This window comes from Gekko japonicus, unplaced genomic scaffold (assembly GCF_001447785.1).
Source record: "Gekko japonicus isolate JY-2015 unplaced genomic scaffold, Gekko_japonicus_V1.1 scaffold1005, whole genome shotgun sequence".
NCBI lineage: Eukaryota > Metazoa > Chordata > Lepidosauria > Squamata > Gekkonidae > Gekko > Gekko japonicus.
In genome coordinates this window covers 28,231-35,323 of record NW_015161982.1, presented here as the reverse complement: position 1 = coordinate 35,323, position 7,093 = coordinate 28,231, and positions in this window count along the sequence as shown.

Below are 7,093 nucleotides of genomic sequence, written 5' to 3'. Positions count from 1 at the left end.
AAAGACGAGGGGGGGCAGAGAAGGCTTTGCAGGGGCCTGCGCTTCAGCGCGGCCCTGCAAAGACCAGGGGGGCGGAGAAGGCTTTGCAGGGGCCTGCGTTTCAGCGCGGCCCTGCAAAGACCAGGGGGGCAAGAAGGCTTTGCAGGGGCCTGCGCCTCAGCGCAGCCCTGCAAAGACTGGGGGCAGGGTGGCAGAGAAGGGACGGGAGATGGGCAGGCAGTGGATGGAGGCCGAGAGTGGGGCATGCGCAGGCAGCAGCCACTCACCTCGCTAGCCGTGGGTTCCAAGAAGGGCAGCTGCAGGAAAGCTTCACGACGAGTCGACACGTGCGGTGCAGTCCTTTTTAGGCGCGAAGGGCAGCATGCATGGGCAGGTCAGGAGCAGACTAGCAGAGGCGGAGCGGATGTCTAACCCCGCCTTATGAGTGCTGGGAGGGGTGGAGCCAGAGCAGCAGAGGCAGAGCGGAGGTATAACTTTCCTTATGAGTGCTCCGACCTCCAAGGAGTGAGGGAAGAGGCCGGGGGAAGGAGGAGGGGGAGCAGAGGATTGGGGGAGGGGCCCCGCAAAACCAGTGGGTAGCCGGGCCCCCAGGGCCCCACGCAGGCTACGGGCCTGGCTCCAGGAGGGGGCACTCACTTGGGAGAGACTCGGTAGTGGCGGCATCCCCTGCCTCACAGTTCCAGGGATGACTGGCTAGCTGCAGGTAGGCCGCTCACCTGAGAGAAACCTGGAAGTGGCGACTCCTGCCCTGCAGCTCCAGGGCTGATTTGCTGGCTGCGGAGAGGCCGCTTGCTTGGGAGAGACATGGTGGCAGTGGCATCCCCTGTCCCACGGCTTGAGGGATGACTGGCTGGCTATGGGGAGGCTGGCTGCTAAGCAAAGCTCCAACTCCAGTTCAGGGGGACCCTAAGTCCAGGCTGCACAAGTGCAGAGAACTTGTGTTAATTTTTGTGTGGCATCTCTGCGCAAGTGCAGAGAACTCATTTTTTTAATTTGGGGAGTTTTAACCCCTCTGTGGATTTTTAAAAACTTTTTGCATTTTTTTGCAACCTTGGGGACTAGCCTAAGTGTGCAGAAAAATCTCTTTACCTTCCATATGCCCCAGATCATAGGAAATAGGTATCCACATGCACAGGGGACCTTGCTATTAGTATATAGATACACATAACAAATGGTTTTGCCACCATGCACAAATGACATCTACACCAGTTGAATAGTGATCTGACAGTCCTTGAAAGTACAAGTCTCTCTTTAGAATGATGTAGGTCACTGGCTACAGGCAGTATTTCCCCCAGCTCACTTAACACACACTGAATGTTCACATTTTAAAAATAATGTGTTGTAGGCCTTAATCTCAACAGAAAGACTTGGGTGGACAGTAGACTCCATCTGCTATGGAAGCCATTATGCAAAAAAAAACAACAACCCAGAATAATCTGTCATGCTGTACAAATCACAAAGGCTTCTGTCTTCTTATACAGTTCTACTTACAAACAATATATATGTATAAACAATACAAATAAGAAATGGTTTTGCCACCATGCATAAATGACATCTACACCAGTTCTCTCTTTAGAATGATGCAGGCCACCGGCTCAAAATGTAGAGAAGAGTTTCAAATAGAAAACACACAGTGGATGGCGTGAGCTCAAGAATAGCTGTAATGCGAACCAAAGGAGTGGTGCTGGCACACTTAGGTTGCTTTGCTATTTCTTAGGGCTTCATCAGGCTGCTGTTCTTAGTGATGGAGCCCACCTAGCTCTGGTAAGATTCAAAATGACATGACGTCTATGAGTATATTCCAAATAGCTAGGAATCAGACCTGATTCCACTGTATGTTTTCTATTTGAAACTCTTCTGTATGTTTTCTGTTTGAAACCTGCTCCTCCATATGCAGCCTGCTGGGTGACCTTGGGCCAGTCATAGTTTTCTCAGAAGTCTCTGAGCCCCATCTACCAAAGAAGAGAAGAAGAAGAGATTGGATTTATACCCCGCCCTTCACTACCCAAAGGTGTCTCAGAGTGGTTTCCAAACTCCTTTCCCTTCCCCTCCCCACAACAGACACCCTGTGAGGTAGGTGGGGTTGAGAGAACTCTGACAGAAACTGCTCTTTTTCAAGAACAGCTCTTATCAAAACTACGGCTTGCCCAAGGTCATCCAGCCAGTTTCAAGTTGCAGGGAATCAAACCTGGTTCTCCCAGATTAGAGTCTGCGCACTTAACCTCTACACCAAACCACTACACCAAACAAGGTCCTGTTGTGGGGAGAGGAAGGGAAGGTGATTGCAAGCTGCTTTGAAACTCCTGGAGGTAGAGAAAGGTAAAGGTAAAGGTTTCCCTTGCCCGTAAGCCAGTCAAATCCGACTCTAGGGTTGCGGTGCTCATCTCCATTTCCAAGCTGAAGAGCCAGCACTGTCTGAAGATGTTTTTGTGGTCATGTGGCTGGCATGACTAAACGCCAAGGTGCACAGAACGCTGTTACCTTCCCATCGAAGCAGTACCTATTTATCTACTTGCAATTTCTTCCTTTCGAACTGCTAGGTTGGCAGGAGCTGGTACCAGAGATGGGAGCTCACTCCGTAATGCCGCACTTGGGTCTCAAACTGCTGAACTACCAACCTTCTGGTCTGTAGTTCAGCGTCTTAACCACTTGAGCCACCGCAGCCCCCAAAGTAGAGAAAAGCAGAGTATAAAACCCATCTCTTCTTCTTTTTCCTAGGGGGTTCTGCTGGCTGCTGGAAGCCCTCCTGCTAAAGTGGTATCTTGTGACAGCCCTGCTGACTACTGGGGGCCCTGCCGCTGCTGCAACAGCTCTCTGAGCAAGGGCAGCCCAGCAGCTGAAGAGGAGGTCAAGGCAAGGAAAGGAGGGGGGAGAGAGATGGGGGAAATATTGACAGAGAAGAGGAAGGGAGAAGAGAGGAGCTACACTGGCAGTGAAGGGGGAGAAAGAGGGAGGAGAAATAGAGGGGAAAGATTGACAGTGAAGAGAAAGGGGGAGAAACTGAGAGGGAGACTGTCAGAGAAGGGGGGAGGGAAAAAGGAAAGGTAGGGGGACGGGGTGCATCCTCCTTACAAGTTTCTTGCATGTCCCCACTTGTATGTACATTATTTCTAACAAGCACACAATTGATATTCTAAAATGGAAGCTGGTGAAGGATTAAGTTCATTTTTTCCATTTCACATATCTGAGACATCAGAGTGAAAAAAATAACATCCTCGTACAGATATAGATTTACCTGTGTCTACACAATTGTTTACCTCAGTTGTGAGATGGTATCCTGGTTTGTGAGAATATGTTACACATTTACAGGTAAGACAGAGAGAGGGGGCAAATGTAACATTCCAAAAAGGATTGTGTAGAATGAAAATAAATAAGAATTTATTTCAATGGTTTTTAATAAAGTATTGTAAAGTATTATCTACTTGCAATTTCTTGCTTTCGAACTGATAGGTTGGCAGGAGTCAATGATACTTGACTGGTCTTACATGTAGAACTTTTCTAATAAAATATGGCAAATCTGAAAACTGTGGAGTTCACTCTTTGATTCAGTTTTCAAAAAGACAAGCACTCATGGTTTAACACTTTGGTTTACATTAAGATTATTTCTTGGAATGGTCTTGGTCCTAATAATCTGCATGATGGAGGATCTTCAAGGTTATAGATGTGAGGTGGACTCTTGCTTATTTGTTTAATTATGTGCTTTAATTTTCTTCATATACAGAAAGTCCCAAATTCAATCTTCGGAGAGATCAGGTAGTAGATCAGAGAGCTACTACCAGTCTGAGTAGACAATCCTGACCATGATAGACCAAGAGTCTCTCAGTATAAGGCAGCTTCATATGTTCGTGTTAATTTTTGTGTGACATCTGTTGCTTTTACCTGTCTTGGGTCCTGACTGTGATAAAAGAAAGCCCTAATGTGTTGTGTTAATTTTTGTGTGGCATCTGTTACTTTTACCTGTCTTGAGTCCTGACTGTGATAAAAGAAAGCCCTAAATAAACAACTTCTCTATCCATTCTCAAATTTGTCAGCAAATAACTGAGGGTTTGTTTATAAACGTAGTCTGGATTCAGAAGTCGTCATCCCTGGCTCTGGCCTACAAAGCATTTTAGAAAGCATAATATGAGACAATCATTCATCCTTGTCAGCTGGATTCTCGAATGGTGAGAAAGTTCTAAAACTGGAACCGTGATCACAGCAAAAAAATTGAAAATGGGGCAAAAAGAATGGTAGAAATTGCTGTGAGCACAAAAGCCATAGCGGGAATAACAACTGATCCCTGTCTGATTAATATAAAACCTATTTTATGTGTGTGTCTATTTCTTTGACATCTGAATAGTATCTGAAATCTTTCTCCAAGCAGTGCTAGGATTCAATGACTTTGATTCTTTAAATGTTGTTTTCATTCTTTTGCATTTGAGAAAAGAACTGTGGTTGTGGTGAATTTGAGAGGGTGGGGTAAGTCAGCTTTCTTTGCAAAGAACAAAGGCCGGCCGGCTGCCTGGCTAGGATGTGGTTATGTTAAAAAGGTGGCTGTCATCTTCCCACTGTCATGGGAAAAGAGAGATCCAAAGTCAGCTCTGAAGCCAGATTTCCTGTGATGCAGCTCAGTTCTAAAATCAGTGCTACTACTGAGTCATTGGTCTGAAAGATCACTGTGAGGGAAGCAGTTGTTTAAGTCTGGCTCATAGTTGATCACATTTCCTAAGGGAACATAAAAGTTAGGCATGATGTCGTAAACCTCTCATCCCACATCTTTACAGCTGTGTTACCTGTCACAATGATGCAGTGAAAGGCTTTGAGCACCTCCAATGTTTGACTGGTCACATGTGCTTTGTAAAGCATCAGAGATCCCTAATAAAAGAGTCACAACAAAAATAAAAGAAATGATCCTTTATTCACACATTTCTGTTGCCCCAGAAGTCGGACCAGAACCAACGGGTTGAAATTAAATCAAAAGACCTTTCAGCTAAACATTAGGAAGAACTTCCTGACAGTTAAAGTGGTTCCTCGGTTGAACAGGGTTCCTCGGGAAGTGGTGGGCTCTCTTTCTTTGGAGGTTTTCAAACAGAGGCTAGATGGCCATCTGACAGCAATGCTGATTCTGTGAACTTAGGCAGATCGTGAGAGGGAGGGCAGGAAGGGTTGCCTCAGTGCTTACGTAGTTCTCGTGGCCCTTTCTTACACACCCAGGGAAATGCCAATCACCACTTTGGGGTCAGGAAGCAATTTTCTCCAGACCAGTGATCCTGGACGGGTTGGGTTGGTTTTTTTTTGCCATCTTCTGGGCTTGAAGCAGGGGTCACTGGGGGTATGGGGGGAAGTATTTGTGAATTTCCTGTATTTGCAGGGGTTTGGACTAGATGACCCTGGATGTCCCTTCCAACTCTCAGAAACCAGGAATCCTTTATAGATGCAAAATAGCTAGAGAGGTTTTTTTTTAAAAAAACAACCTGGATTTTTTGAGAGGGAGAGAAAAAGAGAGAGAGAGAGCCATTTCTTTATTAGATTGCTGGGAAAGAAATTTCCTTTTATTATATAAAACATAGTTTAACACCAAATGTAGACATGGGTATTTTGATTTCAAGCCTCTTTAGTCCTGATAGACAGAAATCACATGTGTATTACAAGTCTCAGGAAGGTTCAAGTGTGGTTATAAATCAGACTTTCAGCAACTTGAATCACATTTTAAAATATTTGGTATTGTACAAGAGCATTAAAATGACTTTTGTGGGAGAGGGGTGATAAAGCTTTCCAGGCCTGTTTCTATATGAGTTATTTGCCCTGGGTTTGTTACTGTTGGGAAGTTGATTTTTCCTGCTTTCCTACAGCTTTGTGGTATATCTGTATACCTTCTGACATTTACCTGGTTTTTCTCTCTTCTTCCCAAACCTGCTTTGCTGTGAAGTTTTGTGAAAGACTGCAGCAAAATCTGAAGGCTGCTGTGTGGGAAACTTTGGATTTTCCCCGTCTCACTCACCCAGCAGCCATTTTCCCTGCCCCTGTCCCTGCAGTGGCCTTTTGCTCCCTCTGTGTGTGCATGCTCTTTTAAACAGCAATTTAATATACTTATATCATTATAACATTAGAATGATCTGTGTATCAGGTTCTTTGACTTCCCAGTTTTTATTTTTTAAAAAGATTAAGTTTCTAGCCTCTTTCATTATGGAGATATAAGGGAAAAGGCATATCTCCTCAAGGCAAGGTGCTAGCGGCTTTTTAAAAATGAAGGCTGGGAATTCAAGCAACCCAATTTATTTATTTATTTGATTTATATACCGCCCTCCCCGCAAATGGGCTCAGGGTGGTTTACATCAATATCATTAAACAATCATTTAATAACAGATTAAAACAACATAAAATCCGTTGTTATAATGCACCAGTTGTTATAATGATATAAAGGTTCTCTTGCTCGAAAGCCAGTCGAATCCGACTCTAGGGTTGCGGTGCTCATCTCCATTTCAAAGCTGCTTGACCGCATGGCCCAACGGTCGCACACGTGGTAATGGCGGAGTACATTACACCTTTCATGTGAAATACTTAGCCATTGCTCTATTGGCAGTTGCAGCAATGGGCAAACGATGGCCCTTTCTGCACTAGACCATTAATCCTGGTTCAACGCTATCTCCTACTGGCTATTCTTCACTACACTCAAGTTCACCCCTCTTTTTATCTCAGGTTTTTTTGTTCAGTTCTACATTACATTGTGGTCACTCCAGGTTTGAACTGCCATTTCCCCTGGGTATATGGATCTTGTTTTGCCACAGGCTTTCCCTCCATCTAGAGTGGCTCTGGTGCCGATTTTTAACTGCAGAATTTTTAACTCAGTTTTGATCCTCCCCCCCCCTTTCGGGCGAGGGTGAGGTGAAGTGAGGAATTGCCTGGGACAGAGAAACTGCTGGGAAACCTTTTGAAAAGTACTCGGAAACGTGGAGTGATTTCAGCAAGAGTACTTTATTCAATCAGGAACAAGACAAAGTAAGCCGGCGCGCAGGCCGGTATATATGCACAGAAACCCACCACCAAAACACACCCCTATTCACCCTATAGGTTATTTACAGAAGCCGAGAGTCCCATAGGCTCTCGGCTGCGG